The sequence below is a fragment of the Bos grunniens genome, chromosome 14 (assembly GCF_055505025.1).
Source record: "Bos grunniens cultivar Pamir isolate PY7600 chromosome 14, Bosgru_T2T1.0, whole genome shotgun sequence".
Taxonomy (NCBI): Eukaryota; Metazoa; Chordata; class Mammalia; order Artiodactyla; family Bovidae; genus Bos; species Bos grunniens.
In genome coordinates, this window is record NC_141178.1 from 24,517,630 (window position 1) to 24,540,495 (window position 22,866).

General features: G+C 41.8%; 1 long non-coding RNA gene across 8 annotated transcripts in view; it reads left to right on the plus strand.

Moving 5' to 3' along the window:
* The window catches only part of LOC147359196 (uncharacterized), a 224,404-nt gene that overhangs the window by 15,157 nt on the left and 186,381 nt on the right, over positions 1 to 22,866 (plus strand). For all 8 annotated transcript variants that reach the window (XR_015140589.1, XR_015140590.1, XR_015140594.1 and 5 more), the window contains one exon: positions 8,209 to 8,305. This is a non-coding gene — a long non-coding RNA (uncharacterized LOC147359196). The remainder of the gene's footprint in view (positions 1 to 8,208; positions 8,306 to 22,866) is intronic.

A 22,866-nucleotide genomic window follows, 5' to 3' on the forward strand; every position in this document is an offset into this window, starting at 1 on the left:
GAGTGGGTTGCCATTTCCTTCTCCAATGCATGAAAATGAAAAGTGAAAGTGAAGTCGCTCAGTCGTGTCCGACCCTTAGCGACCCCATGGACTGCAGCCTACCAGGCTCCTCCGTCCATGGGATTTTCCAGGCAAGTGTACTGGAGTGGGATGCCAACAAGTCTGCATGCATATAAATACTTATTTATGTTCTTATATTAGATGTTCCTGGATTTGTAATATACTCTAATCAACCCTAAGATGCCAACATCATTATTTTTTCTTATTGTGGTAAAAAATATGAGAAGAATATATTTTTTTACCCAATCAAGAATATTTAATTTATGGATGGTGAAAAAGAGGGAACATAAACTTCCCTTTAGAACAGAAGTCCCTGACCTCTGGAATCTAATGCATGATGATATGAGGTGGAGCTGAGTTAATAATAAGAGAAATACAGTGTATAGTAAATGTAAGGCACTTGAAACATCTTCAAACCATCCCCCAACCCCAACCCCAGTGGAAAGTTGTCTTCCATTAAACCTGTTCCTGGTGCCAAAAAGATTGGGAATCACTACTTTAGAACACTATTAGGTGCTGAAAGTATCTAACATCAACACAATGCAGTAATGATGATGACTATACTTATGCCTTCTTTTAAATCTGAACCTAGCTAAAATAGTATTTATGCTTTTTTAATGAGCACGTTAGGAAGGTTACAGGACAAATATTCTTTAAGACTATTTCAAAGACAAACAATGCTGGAGAGAAGTGAGATTTTTGGTGACAGATCGTCCTCTGGAAAGTTTTCACAATCACTGTGTTTTCAACTATCTTACATACAAAACCTAAGACATTGAGATTAATCACACAATTGCATAAGAAATACAGCAGAAATACAAAATCTGGACCATATCATGTTTTCTGGTACATCTTGTAATGAATAATTTGGAGCAGCCTAGGCTATAAACAGAAATAATATGATGCAGGTGTACACAGACACAACTAATACAGTTGCTAGAATGTTGAAATACTCATGTAAATAGCAGCTGTGCTCAGACCCAGGGACCTCTTGACAGTGGCCTCCCCTACCACACACACACAATCCAGCAGCCAAAGGGTTACAACTCTCAACTCAGGTTTAATTCAGTACACAGGCTGTCTGACATTGTACAGGAGGCAGGGATCAAGACCATCCCCAAGGAAAAGAAATGCAAAAAGGCAAAATGGTTGTCTGGGGAGGCCTTACAAATAGCTGTGAAAAGAGGAGAAGGGAAAGGCAAAGGAGAAAAGGAAAGATATACCCATGTGAATGCAGAGTTCCAAAGAATAGCAAGAAGAAATAAAGCCTTCAGTGATCAATACAAAGGAATAGAGGAAAACAACAGAATGGGAAAGACTAGAGATCCCTTCAAGAAAATTAGAGACATCAAGGGAATATTTCATGCAAAGATGGGCTCGATAAAGGACAGAAATGGTATGGACCTAACAGAAGCAGAAGATATTAAGAAGAGGTGGCAAGAATACACAGAAGAACTATACAAAACAGATCTTCATGACCCAGATAACCACAATAGTGTGATCACTGACCTAGAGCCAGACATCCTAGAATGCAAAGTCAAGTGGGCCTTAGGAAGCATCACTATGAACAAAGCTAGTGGAGGTGATGGAATTCCAGTGGAGCTATTTCAAATCCTGAAAGATGATGCTGTGAAAGTGCTGCACTCAATATCCCAGCAAATTTGGAAAACTCAGCAGTGCCACAGGACTGGAAAAGGTCAGTTTGCATTCCAATCCCAAAGAAAGGCAATGCCAAAGCATGGTCAAACTACTGCACAATTGCACTGAATTCACACGCTAGCAAAGTAATGCTCAAAATTCTAGAAGCCAGGCGTCAACAGTACATGAACCATGAACTTCTAGATCTTCGAGCTGGTTTTAGAAAAAGCAGAGGAACCAGACATCAAATTGCCAACATCCATTGGATCACTGAAAAAGCAAGAGAGTTCCAGAAAAACATCTATTTCTGCTTTATTGACTATGCCAAAGCCTTTTGCTGTGTGGATCACAACAAACTGTGGAAATTCTTAAAGAGATGGGAATACCAGACCACCTGACCTGACTCTTGAGAAATCTGTATCTAGGTCAGGAAGCAACAGTTAGAACTGAACATGAAACAACAACCTGGTTCCAAATAAGGAAAGGAATACATCAAGGCTGTATATTGTCACCCTGCTTATTTAACTTATATGCAGAGTACATCATGAGAAACGCTGGACTGGATAAAGCACAAGCTGGAATCAAGTTTGCCAGGAGAAATGCAGATGACACCACCCTTATGGCAGAAAGCAAAGAAGAATTAAAGAGCTTCTTGATGAAAGTGAAAGAGCAGAGTGAAAAACTTGGCTTAAAACTCAACATTCAGAAAATGAAGATCATGACATCTGGTCCCATCACTTCATGACAATAGATGGGGAAACAATGGAAACAGAGACTTTATTTTGGGAGCTCCAAAATCACTGCAGATGGTAACTGTAGCCATGAAATTAAGACACTTGCTCCCTGGAAGAAAAGCTATGACCAACCTAGATAGCATATTAAAAAGCAGAGACATTACTTTGCCAACAAAGGTCCATCTAGTCAAAGCTATGGTTTTTCTAGTGGTCATGTATGGATATGAGAGTTGGACTATAAAGAAAGCTGAGCACCGAGGAATTGATGCTTTTGAACTGTGGTGTTGGAGAAGACTCTTGAGAGTCCCTTGGACTGCAAGGAGATCCAACCAGTCCATACTGAAGGAGATCAGTCCTGGGTGTTCACCGGAAGGACTGATGGTAAAGCTGAAACTCCAATATTTTGGCCATCTGATGCAAAGAGCTGACTCATTTGAAAATATCCTGATGATTTGGAAAGATTGAAGGCAAGAGGAGAAGGAAAGACAGAGGAGGAGATGGTTGGATGGCATCACCGACTCAATGGACATGGGTTTGAGTAAACTCTGGGATTTGGTGATGGACAGGGGAGCCTGGCGTGCTGTAGTCCATGGGGTTGCAAAGAGTCAGACACGACTGAGCGACTGAACTGAACAGTCTGTCTGAGTGGTTCAAGAGTTTGAATGTTACCCATGAATAAAGTTGTTTAATAAGTCATTTCAGTGCTAGTGGAGTTTCAGTGGTTGATGTGAACCACTGAAACCATCTTTAAAAGAATCCTGATATGTCTTCTCTATGTTGCAGTTTGTTTTGCTACATCTTCATCTCAAGCTCTAAAAATGTCAATTTACCTACCTCTGTTCTGTAAAGTTCCAACTGGCAAAGCTATTCCAGGAAGTCTTATATTTGGAAATCTGAATGAATACCTTAATGGAGCTGCTACAATACTCTTGCTGAGACAGGAAAGGGAGATAGAAATGAAATGGGGTATATACATATGTTTTATAACAGTAATCTGAGGAAAGCAGAAATATTATCAGAAAAGACTTAGAAGATTTGGGTACATAGCTGCAAATTTTGTTGGTTATGATGATCTGGCTTCAAACACATAGGAATAAAGGAGAGATTTTGATCTTCCCTGGAAGATAAACAATGGAGGTCTGTAAATTAAGTTAAATAAAGCTCATGTGTTGTTTTTCTTTAAGTGAGAGAGGAATAGTAACAGAAGTTTGAAATAACTATGAATAACCTTGCTTGTCTTTTTGCAGCAATGATGATACAAGGTTAAAGCAACATTTCATGTGGAAAGATCCACCTTAAACTTCCAACATTATCTAAATGTCTCTAATGTCAAGATTAGTTCTTAGGGAAGGAGACTGAAGACTAAAATTTCAGAGGATAGTATCTGTTTCAAAGGCTGTTCAGAAATGCTGTCTTAGGACAGGTTGAGCTCAACCTCGAGCTCAACCTTTATCTTGCATGGAGTCAAATTGATTTTGTCCCCTTTATGACCTTAACTCTTCTGCATTCCTAATTCTCATCTTCCAAGGAAAACTTTCTTCTGGTGAGTAGTGGCCAGTCCACATCAACAAGATGTTGTACTGTTGGTTGACAGCCGGTGTGATTTTGCTTTCTTGCAGGGCCCTGTGTACTGATTCAACATGAAATGTACCAACCCCTACCCCCTTACCTTTCCCACCCTACTTGAGTGGCTTCCCAGATCCCATTATTGAATGCTATTAGTGAAATCCTGTGTTTTCTGATACGGTGACAGACCGAAGATCATAGCCTGAGTTTTCAGTCAATGACTGGACAATATGATCTCATTTTTCCCTCTTGGTATGTTCTCCCTGTGGGCTTGGCTTTCAGAAACAATTCAGTTGCATCTTAGTCCAAGTGTCCAACTGAGTGGCTTGCCCTTTTCTATGCTATCGAGTCTCTCAGGGCAAATCAGGCTCTCAGCCTCCCACTTTCACATCTCATAGCAGCAGGCAGAACATGTTCTTATTCACTACTTTTCCAGCCACCGACTGTTTTGCTCAGCAGGCAGCTATGTTATGGCTGGACAAGGTAACCATGCAACAGACCTAATATTTATTTAACTAACATCAACCCCTGGGGCTCACTTACAGAATGAGCCTCAATTATACATTTTCTGTACATGCTTAAGCATGTCAAGGACTTGTGATTAGAAACATTGATAGAGTGGGATTTATACTCACTCAGGCTCCTGAATGCCTTTGGGGCTCTCAGCTTATACTCAGGACACTGTTGAAATATGGAAAGGAAATAGCAGTGGGTGTTACAGTATAATTCAAAATATAAGCCAAGATCTATGTTAGAGATGAATCCCGTTGGTCCAATTAACATTTTTAAATGCATTTAAGGGAAAGTAGCCTTTTATTAAAGCATCTAGGGATAGACTTAGGTGAAAAACAGGTGAATAAAATCAAACTTTAATTTTTTTAAAAAAGGATAAACCATTAATTTATTATGTTTTAGTCCCTTATAGAGTCTAACATATAAAAATATTTGGGCAGATTTTATTTTTATTGGATTCCATGTTCTTAGTTTTTCTTCCCCAGGAGTCAACTTATTTCTTAACTAGACCAGCTCTCAGGATAATCCATATATCATTCCAATATAATTCATAACTCTTGCACTTTACACTGAAGAAGATGACTATTTCCCTGCCACCACTTATCTGTCTTTTAAACTTGCCTCCACCTGACCTTCTGTCCCTTCTTCAATCCTCACTTCACATGCCACTATTTGACCTCTCTTTTGCATCTTTCTATTCTTATCGGTTGAAGTAAATGTGTTCTAGAGAGCAGAAGTCATGTAACAAGTGTCATGACAGTATTAATCACCTCTAAAACACATGTTGATGGTATCAACAAATACGCTGAGTTTGCTTAGTTTAAAAGCAGAAGCAGAGGAGTTAGCTCTTGGAATATAAGTGTCCCTTGCTATCCAAAAGGGGTTGTTTCCAGGACCTCCCGAGGCTACCAAATTCCTCAGGTGCTCAAATGCCTTGTATAAAATGGCATAGTATTTGCATATAACCTATGCAATCCTTCCATATATTTACTGGTCTTCCCTGGTGGCTCAGCCTGCAGTGCAGGAGACCTGGATTTGATCCCTGGGTAGGGAATATCTACTGGAGAAGGGAATGGCTACCCACTCTGGACAGAAGAGCCTGGCAGGCTATAGTCCATGGAGTCACAAAGAGTCAGACATGACTGAGCAACTAACACTTTTCACTTTATGCAATCCTTCCATATGCATATACCATCTCTATGTTACTTATAATACCTAAAAGAATGTAAATGCTGTGTAGGTAGTTGTAAATACAATGTAAATGATGTGTTAATAGTTGCTGGTGCTTGGCAAATTCAAGTTTTGCTTTCTGAAACATTCTGGAATTTTTTTCCAAATGTTTTTGATCTGTGTTAGTTGAACCTGTGGTGCAGAACCTGCAGGTACGGGGGCCACTGGACTCGTTCTTGGGATGCTAGCTAGGACTACAGCCGCCGTGTTGGGAGGTACCCAAGCCATATGGATTGGCCATGGGTAGACACTTTAATCAAGAGTGGTCAGCTGAACTTTTAGTCAGTAGTTCTATAAGGTGTCTTGGGTCTGCAGCATACTGATGTGATTAGACAACTCCAGTCCCAATAGCTGTGTAATTACCTACATGAGAGACTGTAAGAGAGAAACTTCCAGAAGACCCTGGTCACCTTACAGAACCCTTTTCCAGATGGAAAATGTATCTCAATTTTTAACCGAATAAAGATGGTCTGAAGGTTGCAGTTTTGTTAAGACTCCTCGTAGGCCCTTTCAAGTAAATAAGAAGTCTTTTCAGACTCTTGGAGGCATCATCTCACCTAAAATTGCCAGATAGAATATAGGATATAACATTTGTCAATACTTACATGAAATTAAAAGACGCTTACTCCTTGGAAAAAAAGTTATGACCAACCTAGATAGCATATTCAAAAGCAGAGACATTACTTTGCCAACAAAGGTCCATCTAGTCAAGGCTATGGTTTTTCCTGTGGTCATGTATGGATGTGAGAGTTGGACTGTGAAGAAAGCTGAGCGCTGAAGAATTGATGCTTTTGAACTGTGGTATTGGAGAAGACTCTTGAGAGTCCCTTGGACTGCAAGGAGATCCAACCAGTCCATTCTAAAGGAGATCAGCCCTGGGTGTTCTTTGGAAGGAATGATGCTAAAGCCGAAACTCCAGTACTTTGGCCACCTCATGCGAAGAGTTGACTCATTGGAAAAGACTCTGATGCTGGGAGGGATTGGGGGCAGGAGGAGAAGGGAACGACAGAGGGTGAGATGGCTGGATGGCATCTCCGACTCGATGGATGTGGGTTTGGGTGAACTCTGGGAGTTGGTGATGGACAGGGAGGCCTGGCGTGCTGCGATTCATGGGGTCGCAAAGAATTGGACACGACTGAGTGACTGAACTGAACTGAACACTAAAACTTCATTTATTGTGTATCTGAAAATCTAATTTACCTAGATCTGTATTTTATTTGCTAAACTTGGCAACCTAGCATACCCTGAATCTCAACCCAATATTGAAAGGAGCTGGTTTCAAAGAGACTCTTTATCTTCTCTATCCATGCTTGATTCCTTGAATCCTTGTTAGATCAATAAGGGAAGTAAAATCCCTCGAGCAATCAAATCCATTTATTAAAATCCTGTAAACCTTTCTCTAAGATATTTAAGCAAACATTTATCCCCAATACTCCCAAAATATCTACAAAATATGTAACTCATTCCCACAAAACAGTCCAACGGAAAACTAGAACTTGGGCTTTGGGAAAATCAATTGCAAATAAAAACAAACTTTGAAAAAAGCAAAGCATTACTTGTTTTGATTTGTCTCTGAATGATACAGTGAAAGAAAAAGAAACCAAAGAACTGAAATGATTTTCAGTGACAAAAAAGGCCTTAACATTCATGGAAAAATAATCCCAATACCATTTAATTGTTGGAATTGACTCTTAGTTTATAAAAGATTCTTTTCTAATTTGAATTTCATAAGAACCAATATGATGTAGAAAAGCAATAGATCATTTTTGAATCTTATAGACCTTAGCTCTGATTGGGATTCAGTACATTTTTATGTGGTTGAATAATTATTTCCATTTGCCCACAGAGAAACTGAGGTTCTGAGAAATTATGTTAACTGCTCATGGTCAGAATTAGATAATATGTAAAAAACCCAGGACTTGAACTTGGTATTCCCAGTCTTGATGAGGTATAATGGTATACATGGTTTAATGGTACCATGCACCTCTGAAAATTCTGTAACAAATGAAAATCATTTTTAAAAATAAGCAAATAGCATCATAGATGAGCAAAATGCTGATTCATGTAGTATTACTGAACACCTATTATGTTATGTGTCAAGTACTATGTGGTTTTGCACACATTTTCTCACTTTCCAAGGACTATCAGCAAGAATTTAGGTGGAATCCACATTTAAGTCTCAGAGCAGTTAAACAAGCACCAAGCTGTGCATTTATTTAGTCATTCAGCCATATTTACTGAGTACCAGTTAGGTATTAGCCACTGTGGTAAGGTTCTAAGAATGCATTCATGGCTCTGCTGTCTTTGACTTTAGAGTATAGGAGTTGATGGACCTAACGGAGTTTATGCACTGAAACTGTGGTACCTTATTCACTGATTCACTGCAGAGTTCCTTAAATGATATATGTGGTTTTATTTTAAACAAATTCTAACAAACTCAGTTACCTATTTTGCTCTTCTGCCACAGGTTGGAAATGGCAATAAGGAAGACCCTCTTCCAGCACTAAGAAGCCGCAGCTGACGATCTGGCGGTGGTGGGGACACAGTGGACACATCAATTGCATGTGAGTTTGAAGTTCTCTAATATACTGGCTAAACATCCATAAAACCCTGTAAGTTATTGCAAGGTAAGCCGTGAGACTGTCGCTGGTTTTTGACGTGTTAATTTTTAAAATTTAATTTGGTTGTGCTGGGTCTTCGTTGCTGCACTCAGGCTGGTTTTTAGTTGCCATATGCAGAGGCCACTCTCTAGTTGCCGTGCGTGGGCTTCTCATTGCGGTGGCTTCCCTTGTTACAGAGCACAGGCTCTACACATGCAGGTTCAGCAGTTGTGTGGCTCACAAGCTTTATTGCCCTGCAGCGTGTGGAATCTTCCCAGGCCAGGGATTGAACCCGTGTCCTCTGCATTGGCAGGCAGATTCTTTACCACTGGACCACCAGGGAAGTCCTTGATGTATACATTTAGTTGGTGTTTTTATCTATGACCCAGATACATATGCTCGCTAAGCTACTACATAAAATAATGCACTTTAGAAAGATATATTGAAGTAACACATCATTCAAACAATTATCTGGAAAATCTTCCTATATAGAATGTCTTGGTCTACAACGGTGTTAAACAAGACAGTATTATTTTAGGACACTAAAAACCAACTACATGTGTAAAGCAATGACAGTCGTTGATTTCTACTTTCATTTTAAGGGATGGATCATTCTGCAAATTTTATTGTTGATAAAATCCTTGGCAACTTCTGCATTACATGCTAGTGTAGGTTGAAAAATCTAAGAACAAATAAATCCAAAATAAATGCAAATGACATAGACTGAGCAGCCAGAACAATCTTTAGTAGGCTAGAGGCTCTCCTGCAGAGTTCGATTATACCCTAAGGCTCATTGTTCAGAGATCAGCAGTTCTCCAACTTTTGTCTGCTTTTCTATATGTGAGAGACGGGACTTAAAAAAATCTGGATGTAAATATAAGCAAAATTTACCCTGATGGCATTAGAGTCAGTATGAATATGGAGATACTACTTACTTTTTGCATTTTCCCTTGATCTCTTCCTTATTCAAAATGTATCTGTCAATAAAATGAGAAAACAACTTTTTAAAATTTATGAAATTATAATCCACAAATACCACCACAAAGCAATCACTGTTGTTTTGCAAGAGAATAAAACATAAATTAGGATCATCTGGTTAGGCGCCTTTGACAAATGCTTTTACTAAAACTCTACCTTGCTATATGGAGTTGATTACGAAAGGAGTTTCGTCTCCTTTGTTTTCATTTTTCTCTTTTCTGGAAACAGCATGTCAATTTTTGAGAAATCATCTTACTTTGTAGTTGAATGGGACTAAAAACCCACCACCTGCCTAGTTCCTCCCTTCCTGGTAAGTGACTGATCTCACAAACCAGCGTGTTTTTATCCTCCTTGGATGTAGGAAGGGACAAGTGACCTTATTAATATAGTGAGACTCAATCCCAGAGTGTTTCTAGAATTATTGGGAAGGAAAGGTTTTGTTTCTATTGGTATTGCCAAGTTCTAAAGTAAGCTGTTTTGCTACACAGGGAGACACTGTATAAAAGTAAAATCAACCTAAAGGAAAGCAAATCAGAAGATGGAGAGTGTCCAAATAACACTGTTTTAGCACCTTGGTCAAGCCATACCTGAAGATGTTTTTCCCCTAAGACTCTTCAGTTATGTTAATTAATAAATTCCCTTTTTAAATGTTACACTGGACTGGAATTTTATCATTTAAAATCAAACTAAATCCAGAATTAAAATATAAACCAGTGAGAGTGACATTATAGGAAAATCCATGATTCTGTTTTAAGAAAAGCATAATCTTTGATCCCTAATTGCAATTACTTTAATTAATTAAATAAATTATTAACTATTTGTGCCACTGACTTCAGAGCACTGTGAGATGTCTGTGAGAAAGAGTCATTATTTGTCTTTTGCACATATTTAATTAAATTAAGGAGTTTGCTATACCTAAAAATGTCTTATGGCCTAGCATCATAGACAAGTAGTCACCTCCATTCATGAGAAATTCCAGAAGAAAATACAACAGAATACTAAGCCTAATGGATGGTAGCTTCTTGAAGAACATAATATGGAACTCAGAAGTACTTGAATTACTTGATTTAAGGTAGCCTACCCATGTGGGTGGGCTTCCCTGGTGGCTCAGACGGTAGAGAATCCACCAGCAATGCGAGAAACCTGGGTTCGATCCCTGGGGTGGGAAGATCCCCTGGAGGAGGGCATGGTAACTCACTCCAGTATTCCTGCCTGGAGAATCCCCATGGTCAGAGGACCCTGGTGGGCTACAGCCCATGAGGTCACAAAGAGTCAGACATGACTGAGCTACTAAGCAGCAGGAGCACCCATGGGAGTGTCACAGATGAAGAAACAAGTTGCCTTATTTTAGCTTCAAATGCTCATGGTCAGCTAGTATAAAAGTTACATCATGGAAAAGGTGCTATTTAAATAATGGCTGTAATGGGCTGTGAGTACTATGATCTTTGCATTGACAGTATTATTAGCCACAGGATTGTTGTACTAGTGGTGTTAGGGCAATAAATACTTATACCCTTCCAAAGGGTTGTATCCAGTTTTCCTGCCAAAGAACTTGTCCTTCAGGGTTAAGAAGGACATTGTAACTGCATTCACAGCCATCTGGCCCAGATACCTGTGGGTCTCGAGTGCTTTCCTCCCTTGGCAGGGAAACACAGTTTCTCTGGCAAGTTAACAGGTCACCTTTGCCTTAGATGGGACTCTCTTCTGAATTCCAATCAGAAGTTATTTTTGATGCATCCTTTTCAGGGATTTCTTTTTCCATAGTTTCTGACTTTCAACCCACCAAAATCACCGTGTGTCTGCACATGTCTACGTGAAGAACAACTAGTTACTTTAATTTTTTTAATTAAAATCTTTTTATCTTTTATTTTTTAATAAAAATTGTACATATTTAGGGTATACAACATGATTACTTGATATACATGTACAGTGAAGTTGATATTATAGTCAAGCTAGTTAACATACTTCCTTGCACAGTTACCAACTTTGTGTGTATGGTGAGTGCATCTGAACTCTATTCTCTTAGTATATATGCTATGCTAAGTCACTTCAGTCGTGTCCGGCTCTGTGCGACCCCATAGATGGCAGCCCAACAGGCTCCCCCGTCCGTGGGATTCTCCAGGCAAGAACACTGGAGTGGGTTGCCATTTCCTTCTCCAATGCATGAAAGTGAAAAGTGAAAGTGAAGTCACTTAGCCGTGTCCGACTTAGCGACCCCATGGACTGTAGCCTACCAGGCTCCTCCATCCATGGAATTTTCCAGACAAGAGTACTGGAGTGGGGTGCCATTGTATCTAGTATTAAATAAATACAGTATTGTTGAGAATAGTCATCATGACAAGTGGCTGCTTTTAAACGTATGAGTGACTCTATCATATCCCAGATTGGAGCCCTGATGAACTTCTGGAAGGAAAAGAATTTCACAGTACTGGAGACAGGCGAACTCCAGTGAGGGATAAGGACACAGCTAGATGACCTACCCAACGAATCAATGAAAGGGTTATGTCTTCACTTGGTCAAAGCCAGAGAGAAAATACTCTGATATATTTTATTAGTCTCTGTTGGATTTAATAAGATGGGCTCGTGTTGTGGTGAAGGGCATGGGTTCTGTAGTTAGAGATCTGGTTTTAAACCCAAGCTGAGCAACTTACTAGTTATACGACCTCGGGTCACTTTCTGAACCTCTCCGGGCTTTGGTTTTCTTATTTGTAAAATGGGAAGGCAACAGCTAAGAGGTCGATATTTGATGGTATCGGTGAAGTGCTAAGTGCCCAGGGGGCATCAGTTAGTCTCTGATCTTACCTGAAAGTGGCCAGAGAAAGGGACCACTTGCTCGAGTGGTCACTGTCCGTCTTGTCTGTTAATTCAGCTCCTCAGTGGCAGTTGAAGAGAGACATGAAAATCTTGGCACAGTTTTTACTGAAGTCTGGACTAGGAATTTGGATTGTGACAGACATCTAAGTTCTAACTTAGAATGGAATGACCAGCTCACTGGATTCTCAGTTCTCTGGCATTTTGAGAGCGAGCCCAGCCTGAGGGTTTGGATTCACTTCCTGAATCCTGCCACATCCCTACACAATAGGCTTAAGCATGGGTGTTTCCAATCCCTTTGATGATAATATGTCCATTTGGAGGACCAGACCTGCCATCACTGAGATAGAAAGAATGACTCTGAGAGATTTCCTGTCCTCGCTCATTCACTCAGAAACCGAGTTGGGAGGTCTGGAGGCTCCTTGGAGTTGGATCTCTTCCCTCTGGGAGAATTGGACTCAAAACTTTTCAGAAAATGAATAAGTGTATTTTTGTTGTTCAGTCTTGATGATCTGGTGAATCTGACAATATCTTTGCCAAGAGAGAATATATATACAACTTGTGATCTCTGCTGATTTTTCCTTCTTTGTATGTGATCTAATTTTAATTTTCTGAGCCCAACTTTTCACTTACTTATAATCCACAGCAGAAGGTCTTTCAAAAGCAATCTTAGGTTTGCTGAATTCATCAGGGACTGTGGAGACTTTGTTCTGCCTTTATTCATCTACTGAGATGCCATTTGTTAAAGCCTTTTTAAAGGATTTCAGTTATCTTAACCCTCTCTAGTAGTTTATGTATTTACCAAGGATGTGCTTTAAAACTCCACAGTAGGGAAGCACAGGCAAAAGTCAGTATTTGTCAAACATAGACAAAAGTCTAGAGTATAATGTATTAATAATAATTTCTATGTACTATGAATCTCCATCAGTCAGATTCAGTTTAGTTGCTCAGTCATGTCTGACTCTTTGAGACCCCATGGACTGCAGCACACCAGGCTTCCCTGTCCATCACCAACTCCCGGAGCTTGCTCAAACTCATGTGCATTGAGTCGGTGATGCCATCCAACCATCTCCATCACAGGTTCAGTAATCATAAGCTAATGCCAAGCTCATCTCACCTACATGAGTACCCACTCTCCTTCCATTGTCACACTGTGTTGAAATAAGCCCTAGAATAACAGAAGATTTTATTAATAACGTTTATACCCCGATTCCCTGGTGGCTCAGACAGTAAAGAATTCACCTGCAATGCAGGTGATGCAAAAGACCTGAGTTTAATCCCTGGGTCAGGAAGATCCCCTGGAGTAGGAAGTGGCAACCCACTCCAGTATTCTTGCCTGGAGAATTCCATGGACAGAGGAGCCTGGTGGGGTTGCAAAGAGTCAGACACGACTGAATGACTAACATTCACTTCATTTTTTTCTTTCTGAAAGATCTCTTATTTTTATTTTATTTTTAAACATTACAAATTGTATTAGTTTAATACATCAATTATGCCATAATCACACCTAAAAAAATAAACCGTCATTCCTTAGCATCACAATCTATCAGTTAGAGTACAGATTCTACCAAACTCATCATACTTTTAGCTGCATAAACCTGTAGCTTCTTTTCCTAGGTTGATCTCTAGAGCTAACCATCAGTATCTGTGGCCACCAGTGGATGGTCACTCTGTGCCTACCAAGAGTACTTGGCCACCACGTGATCCACTTCTTCTCAGGACGTGGGGTTATTCCCCGGGGGGCTTTGTGTGCCAACGTCCAGGAGCACTGCCTGCTCTGAGAAGCGGGGGAGAGGTGGGCCTGAACGTGCACGTGCATTCATGAGACGCGGAGCCAATGGTAGTCGTTAAGAGAGGCAATCAGAGAAGGCTTTCTCTTCGTCCACTAGTGAGCTGGGTGATGCAGAGGTGTGGCAGGGACCCTCCGTATAGATGGAGAGATGGCATCGCTTAGACTTGTCTCCACACAATCTCCTCACCTCCCACTCCGCATATTGTGCAACCCTGCGGGTGGGATGTGCAAGAGAAAGGCTGGAATTAGTATCTGTCATTCCAGAATGTCCTTTCCAGTCATCCCCTGGGGAGGAGGATGTGGAAAGCAAGGATAAAACCCTGCCGGTATGGGAGGGACATGCTCTCTCACTAACACCAGCTCTCCAGCCTCTCTCTCTCCAGAAGAGGCTGTGCGCTGGGAACAGCGCTGACGGGGGGCGCATCCCAGTGAGGTCCCTGCGCACGTCTGTCTGCTGGCAGTGATGCAGGTACCAGAACCAGGGGGCTGGAGCCTGCGCTGTGCAGCGCTCCTCTCGTCCTCAGGCGCCTTCTGGGAGAGGGTGGAGACTTCCTAGCAACCTTAGGTGGATACGGCAGAGACGGGGTACAGGGACTCTGCCACCAGTGTCACCTCTAGGCTGTGTGCAGGACGTGTCCAGAGAGGGTCAGGGCCTGGGATGCCTAGGCTGGTCCAGAGCTTTGCCTGAAGAAGAGACAAGAGACACGCCCTGGGATCGGGTGTGTTGCTTCCAGCGCTTGGGGACAGGGTTTTCCTTACTCCCTCTGTAACGAAGTTAATGTGGCTCCACCACAGTCACACCAAGGAGCAGAGGGACTCCGGCCCACCTCGCCATCCTCATTGCTGGGCACCCTCCCCCGATCCTCTACAAACCAGCATGAGCAGCTTCTACCGCTTCCTCAGAAATACCTTGCTCTCTTGATTGCTGGCCTTCATGCTTGTCCTCTGTTTGGCACATTCATTCTCTCCCCAATTCCCCTTCCCTCTCCTCCCTCTGGGCTCAGCTTGTAGGCCCCTGGCACTGGCAAGCCCCTTGTCTACCCCAATGGGTGAGAAGCTGCTGCTACAGGCTCCTACACTTTCTCGTATTTCTTTATTCTACCCCATTTGGAGAGGGAGGCTGGAGAGCGGGTATTAGACAGAGAGCATGTCCCTTCCATCCTGGAACAAGCGAGTGCTTGTTTATGTGTATATTTTTCATGGTTGACACTTAACACCTTGAAAGGCAGGGCCCACCCCTGTCTTGCTCACCCCTTTCATCCCAGTGCTTCTACAGTGCCTGACACAACTAGGTCCTTATTGAGTGAATGATTTCAGTTTATAAATACACTCAAGGAATAGACTTGAGCCAGTTTTTTTTTTTTTTTTTTTTTTAAGCTTTCTGCTGCTGCTGCTGCTAAGTCGCTTCAGTCGTGTCTGACTCTGTGCGACCCCATAGACCCTTTGCGACCCCATGGACTATACAGTCCATGGAATTCTCCAGGCCAGAATATTAGAGTGGGTAGCCTTTCCCTTCTCCAGGGGATCATCCCAACCCAGGGATCGAACCCAGGTCTCCCACATTGCAGGCGGATTCTTTACCAGCTGAGCCACAAGGGAAGCCCAAGAATACTGGAGTGGGTAGCCTATCCCTTCTCCAGGGGATCTTCCCATCCCAGGGATTGAACTGGGGTCTCCTGCATTGCAGGTGGATTCTTTACCAATTGAGCTATCAGGGAAGCCCAACTCAAGGAATAGATTTGAGCCAATTTTTGTTTAGCTGTCTAAAATGCTTTAATTCTTTTCTTAAATTGGAGTATAATTGTCTAACAATATTATACAGTATTGAATCAGCTATATATACACACATATATCCCCTCTCTCTTGCTCTTCCCTCCCACCCCCCTACCATTTTACTCCTCTAGGTTATCACAGAGCACCGAGCTGAGCTCCCTTGAGCCAAAATTTTGAGCAAGCTCAAAAACATCAAAAGGGGACCTACCTAATTAGGGATGGAATCATCAATTGATTACAAAACACTTTGCTGATGGCGAGGGGAGTAAGGGCAGAGAAGAACAGACAGTGGGCCATCTGTGTTCTCTGCTGACCCATGCTGTTGACAGAGCTCATGCTCAGTCATGACCAGTGGCTCCAACATAGGACAGAGGCCACACATCCTGTCCCTGATGCCCTGGGGGCTGTCTCGGGTCCCTGTGGGGCTGGGAGAGTCATCTGACCTCTTAGAAGCCAGGACCTGGGAGCCTTAGCTGATGGCCACCTCCAGATGCTGGAGTGGACCCTGGCAGCATGAAGAGGCTGTTCTAAGGGCTGCCTAGCCTCTCCTTTAAATCATTTTTAGTTGATGATGCAGACCCTGCAGGAGGAGTCGATGCCCAGTGGAGCTCAGTCTATGGCTAAGCCATTCTCATTAAACAACCAGACGTTTCTTTTTGTATTTTGCTCTGAAACTTGATTTTCTGAAGCTTCCATCCATCAGCCCTCATTCTGGAGAAACTCATAGGGACTTAATCTCCCCTGAGGTAATGGACCATGAAATATTTAAGGAGAACTATAAACGTGTGGTCATGATGCCTTTATCTGTAATGTAATTGAGGCATCACCTTGAATCTAATCTAAACGGGAAATGGGAATTAATTATTTTGAAGGATAAATGTTTTTTTTTTTTTCCTAATTGTGTAGTGATTATTCTTTATGGGTAATATATTTATAAAAATTATCTAAAATAGAACCCTGCTAAAAAGATCCCATTTATCTATCACTTTTAACTTACTTTTCCATTCCTAAATACTGCTTCCAGGGACTATTACCGCATCTGGCAAATGGACATCATACATGTACTTCAAAGACAATCCCAACTTAAAACTATCCTATAAAAGATACCCAGCTGACCTTATCGATGGTCTGAGAAAAGATGTCACCCAAATTCTTGGATATTTTGCTATAGAATAGAACCCTGGGCTCAGTGCTCCATTAATTTATTAATTTGAGTTCATCTGATTTGATAATGGATTAAGGTTTGCTCTAGTGATGTCTTCATTTTCAAATTGTTGTCTGCTGAATTAATATACTGGCTTATTCACAGGTTATAAACAACCAACTCTGTTGCTTTGTTTAGTTCCTAAATCACTTCCCTATTTTTAGATCATTACCATATTTGAGAAGAATAGATAACCTTTGATTTCTTGTACATGTGGCCGCCTGAGATGCCAGCACTTAAGGTTAATGTAGCTAAATTTCATTCATGGAATGGAAGTGTGGGGCTGTTTGTATATGTGGACATCTACTTCAGTGGAGTTTTTTTCTAAGAACAGATCCCATCTGATAACTTTAGCCCAAGTTAATTTAGCTCTGCTGGAAGCTGCTGCCCCTCTCAGTGAGTGGCTCTGTGGCAACATCCCCTCTGCCCACTAGCCTGTGCCCTGTAACTCAAAGCTACCTCCAGTTGGTTGAGTTGGTGCCTGATCTCCTAAGAAGTCATGCCATGCCCTTACAAGTGCAGCCACCATACCTTTCTTATTTAATGCCATTCGAAGTCAGTTTGCCAGGAAAAATGATTGACTCATGGAAAAAGAGCTTGTGTTAAAAGTAGGGGAGAAAGCAATGAATTTATCCAAATACCTAAGTCACGCAAAATGGATATTTATATCCCAAACTGTGTTCCATGCATTGAGAACCTAATGACTGGTGGGATGGACACATATCCTACCAGCATATATTTCTCAATGGAACACTTTCCTATTCTGAAATAGCCAAGTTATCCCTGGAAGACGGCTTCTTTTATTTTCCCCCAATATACCTTTGGGATAAAACATTGGTTCTCAGTCACCCATAGTTTTTTCTCGAGGGGATACTTGGCCATGTCTGGAGACATTTTTGATTGTCACAGTTGGAGGCTACTGGTATCTAATGGGTAGAGTCAGGGTTGCTGCTAAATATCCCACAACGCACAGGACACCCTCACCACCACCAACACAGAATGGCCAGGCCCCAAATGTCAATAGTCTCAGACAACTTGAGACACCTTGAGCTGGAGAATTTATTTCTAATTGATTTAAAATTTCTCCCAATGATCTTTAACTTTATTGTTTTAAATTGTTTTCTGGTGTCCAAGAATGACTGAAGTTAGTACACAAGTTCTGCTTATCAGAATCCCCTACATTGTATCCAAGATTAACTCACACGACAAGAGTAACACATATAATACATATTACTAGCATATTCCTAGGAATGTATATTCCTAGGTGAGACTGCGTCTCCATGTCTTTTCTATGCTTAATGAGAAGAGACTGAAAAGGAATAAGGAATTACTTTTTCTATGGCTGCTATAACAAGTTACCATAAACTTAGTGTCTTAAAGCAGCACAAATGTATCTTACAAACTGTAGGTCAGAACTGTGGGCTAATGTCAGGGTGTTGGCAGAGCTGTGTTCCTCCTTGAGGCTCTAGGGGAAATCCATTTCCTTGCTTCTTCTGGCTTCTCTAGGCTGCCTACATCCCTTTGCTTGTGGCCCTGTTTCTTCACTGCAAAGCCGTTAATGTTGCATCTTTCTGACCAGGCTTCTGTGGTCACATCTCCCTGATCACAGCCAGGAAATGTCCTCTACCTTTAAGGACTGTTGTGATGACATTGTGTCCACACGTATAATCCAGGATAGTTTTCTAATCTCAAGATCCCCAACTTTACCACATCTAGAGTTCCTTTCACCTTGAAAGGTGACACACACATGCACAGGTTCCAGGGATGAGGATATAGACATATTTGAGAGCTAGTATTCTGCCCATCACAGAATAATAACTAATAACCTAATTGCCACTGAGCTATTGATATCCTACAAACTGGGGCCAGGCTAAGCACACACACTTTGGGAAGAAGGTTATCAGTCATCATAGAATTGTCCTGTGAACAGCTCAACTGCAAGGTTGTAGCTGGAGTGAGTTTGCCTCCAACAGAAATGGATGTTTCAGTTGTCAGCCTTTCTGGAAAGAAGTCACTGCTAAATGAGGCTTAGAATAGGGTGGGGAAAACATTTTCTTCTTTCTCTGGGACTGGGTTCCCTTTGACCTACACATGGAGATGTGGTGGAAGTACCTGGAGCACAGACAGATGTTGGATAAACCCTTGGGGCTGAGCAAGTGGCCTGATGTAGAGGAGAGGACATGCCATAAACTTGGTTTATCAGGGATCTTAAAGGAGTGGGGGACTGTGCAGTATCTTTGAATTACTTTTAGAATAAATTTAGTATCTTTTTTTTTTTTTTTCAAAAGTAGCTTGTATCTGCTAGGCTATAAAAAGTGAAGGGGAAGAGTTTCTGTTCTACTTGGGGATGGCTCTCCTTAGGGAAGGAGAAGCAGTTCACAGAATCCAGAATTAAATGCCTGGTGAAGGGAGGATCTGGGAAACACACAAAATACTGAGATACTCAGGAACTGTTAGTAGAGGGAAAACCTATGCTAACCTAAACATGTAGATGGAATGTTTATGTCCTCCCCACACCCCAAATCCGTGTTGAAACCCTAAGTCCCATGGTGAAGTATTAGAAGGCTGGGGCCTGTGGGAGGTGATTAAGTTGTAGGAGCAGAGCCCTGTGAATGGGATTAGTGCCCTTGTAAGAAAAGGTCCAGAGAGCACCTTGCTCCCTCCCACAGAGGACACAGTTAAAAAGCATCCGTCTGTGAACCAGAGAGAGAACTCTCACCAGACAGCAAAGCAGGCAGGAGCCTTGACCTTAGATTTCCAGACTCCAGACCTGTGAAAAATAAATTTCTGTTGTTTAGAAGCCACCCAGTCGACAGTATTCTGTTAGAGCATCCTGAACTTGAATGGACTAAGACAGCCTGGAAAAGATTGCACATCAAAAGGATGAGGGGTTCCAACTGTTGTGATTTATGTATGAAAGGGAAATGTGACTTCCTGGGTGCTGAAGTCTGGTATATTTGGGCTATGTGCTAAAATATGGGCTTCCCTGGTGGCTCAGACAGTAAAGAGTCTGATTGCAGTGTGGGAGAGCTGGGTTTGATCCCTGTGTTGGGAAGATCCCCTGGAGAAGGAAATGGCAATCCATGCCAGTATTCTTGCCTGGAAAATCCCACGAACTGAGGAGCCTGGCAGGCTACACTCCATACGCTTTATAAGAAACAGTATAAGTGTGAGATTGGAAAGCATTTTGGTAATAAACATGGCATTTTACATTGGCATAAAACTCTCTTAAATCACAAGGTTTTCCATTGTGATATGGTGAGGGTGTCATTAAGTTTTTCCTTTGAAGGTATTGAGTAGGGTGGGTCTTCTGGAAAGAACCTTGGATGGCTCATGAGGAGACAGGATTTTGTGTTTCCTGTTTTCACTCTGCACATTGTCCCTAAGTAAGCTCTTCAGGGAGCTCAGCTTGGTGCTGTGATGACCTAGATAAATGGGAGGGAGATGCAAGAGGGAGGGGATATATATACACATAGAGCTGATTCACGTTGTATTGCTATAGCTGACATGACATTGTAAAGTAATTATGTGTATGTGTGTGTGCGCGCGTGTGCACTAAGTCATCAGACTCTTGGTGACCCTAGGGACTATAGCCTGCCAGGCTCCTCTGTCATGGAATTTTACAGGCAAGAATATTGGAGTGGGCTGCCATTTCCTACTCCAGAGGGTCTTCCCAACCCAGGGACTGAACCCATGTCTCTTGCATCTCTTGAATTGGGAGGCAGATTCTTTACCGCTGCATCACTTGGGAAGCCAACAAAAGCAATTATACTCCAATTTAAAAAAAAAAAAGAAAAGAAAAAACAGAGTTAGATGACCATTTATACAAATACATTTTGTTTTTTCAGTTCCAATTCGTTCCTGCTATGTCTGCACAATACAAAGTACATTAGAAGTAAATTTCACCCCTGGGCTTTGTCAGGTAGAATCAAAGGAAACAGTTTCTGGGCTTTACATCAGACAAAGGTTTGGGCAAAATGAGGCATGAGGTGGGCTCTGATCTTTAAACTTTCCCTTTGCTGTGTTTTCTTTTTAAGCTTCTTAGATTCATGTATCTTGTATCTGGTTCTACAGAGGGAATGTAGCCATTCCCTTGGCTGGGACCCCCATGAGTTCTCCAGCTCTCCCCCTTATTCTCCAAAGGAAAGGCTGAGGTTGTGTGCTAAAACATTTCTTAATTGCATTTTCCTCCCAGGAGCCACAGCAGCTGCCTTTCTCTAATATACATGTCCTTTGAGATTCGGCATTCGGGTGATGACAGAAATATACTGGTTTATGAGTGCCAACACCCAAGGCCACCACAGGGATGGAGAATTCACCTGCCAGAGCATTTGACACTTGCGTCAGGAAAAGGCAACAGCTGAGAAAAGCCCTGTGAGAAATAGTTTCTCATGTATGTGGGAAAGACTGTCCAGAATCGTAAATCAGTTGGATCTCTGTTTCTTCCAGTGAATTCTCCCGAGGGTGGAAGAGACGGGGAGTCCATTCAGCTCAGTTTGCACTTATGTACAGAATGATAGCATACCAGAGATGAAGGAATCATTTTGTATCATGAGATGGAAAGCCTTTGATTCCTCCTCCTTAGAAGCTTGGCTAAGACTGGAAGACCAATTACTTCCAGATGGAAATGTTTGGGTACAGTCCTCTCTATTTTTAATAGGAGAGGTCGTAAGCTTTGAGCCTGTCAAAGGAGACTAGCTCTTTCATTTGGCCACTCGTGACAATGGTATTTAGATGTCCTACTCTTAGCTCTGTGTCCTTGAGGTCTAATCTTAGCTTTCCTTTCATTTGGAATGGTGTCTAGATGCCTTTCAGTTCAGTTCAGTTTCTAGTCGTGTCCGACTCCTTGCGACCCCATGAATCGCAGCACGCCAGGCCTCCCTGTCCATCACCAACTCCAGGTGTTCACTCAAACTCACGTCCATCTAGATGGTGATGCCATCCAGCCATCTCATCCTCTATCGTCCCTTTCTCCTCCTGTCCCCAATCCCTCCCAGGTTCAGAGTCTTTTCCAATGAGTCAACTCTTGGCATGAGGTGGCCAAAGTACTGGAGTTTCAGCTGTAGCATCATTCCTTCCAAAGAACATCCAGGACTGATCTCCTTTAGAATGGACTGGTTGGATCTTGCAGTCCAAGGGACTCTCAAGAGTCTTCTCCAACACCACAGTTCAAAAGCATCAATTCTTCGGTGCTCAGCCTTCTTCACAGTCCAACTCTCACATCCATACATGACCAGTGGAAAAACCATAGCCTTGACTAGATGGACCTTTGCTGGCAAAGTAATGTCTCTGCTTTTCAATACACTATCTAGGTTGGTCATAACTTTTTTTCCAAGGAGTAAGCATCTTTTAATTTCATGGCTGCAGTCACCATCTGCAGTGATTTTGGAGCCCCCCAAAATAAAGTCTGACACTGTTTCCACCGTTTCCCCATCTATTTCCCATGAAGTGATGGGACCAGATGCCATTTGTTTTCTGAATGTTGAGTTTTAAGCCAACTTTTTCACTCTCCTCTTTCACCTTCATCAAGAGGCTTTTTAGTTTCTCTTCACTTTCTGCCATAGGGGTGGTGTCATCTGCATATCTGAGGTTATTGATATTTCTCCCAGCAATCTTGATTCCAGCTTGTGCTTCTTCCAGCCCAGTGTTTCTCATGATGTACTCTGCATATAAGTTAAATAAGCAGGGTGACAATATACAGCCTTGACGTACTCCTTTTTCTATTTGGAACCAGTCTGTTGTTCCATGTCCAGTTCTAACTGTTGCTTCCTGACCTGCATACAGATTTCTCAAGAGGCAGGTCAGGTGGTCTGGTATTCCCATCTCTTTCAGAATTTTCCACAGTTTATTGTGATCCACATAGTCAAAGGCTTTGGCATAGTCAATAAAGCAGAAATAGATGTTTTTCTGGAACTCTCTTGCTTTTTTGATGATCCATTGGACGTTGGCAATTTGATCTCTGGTTCC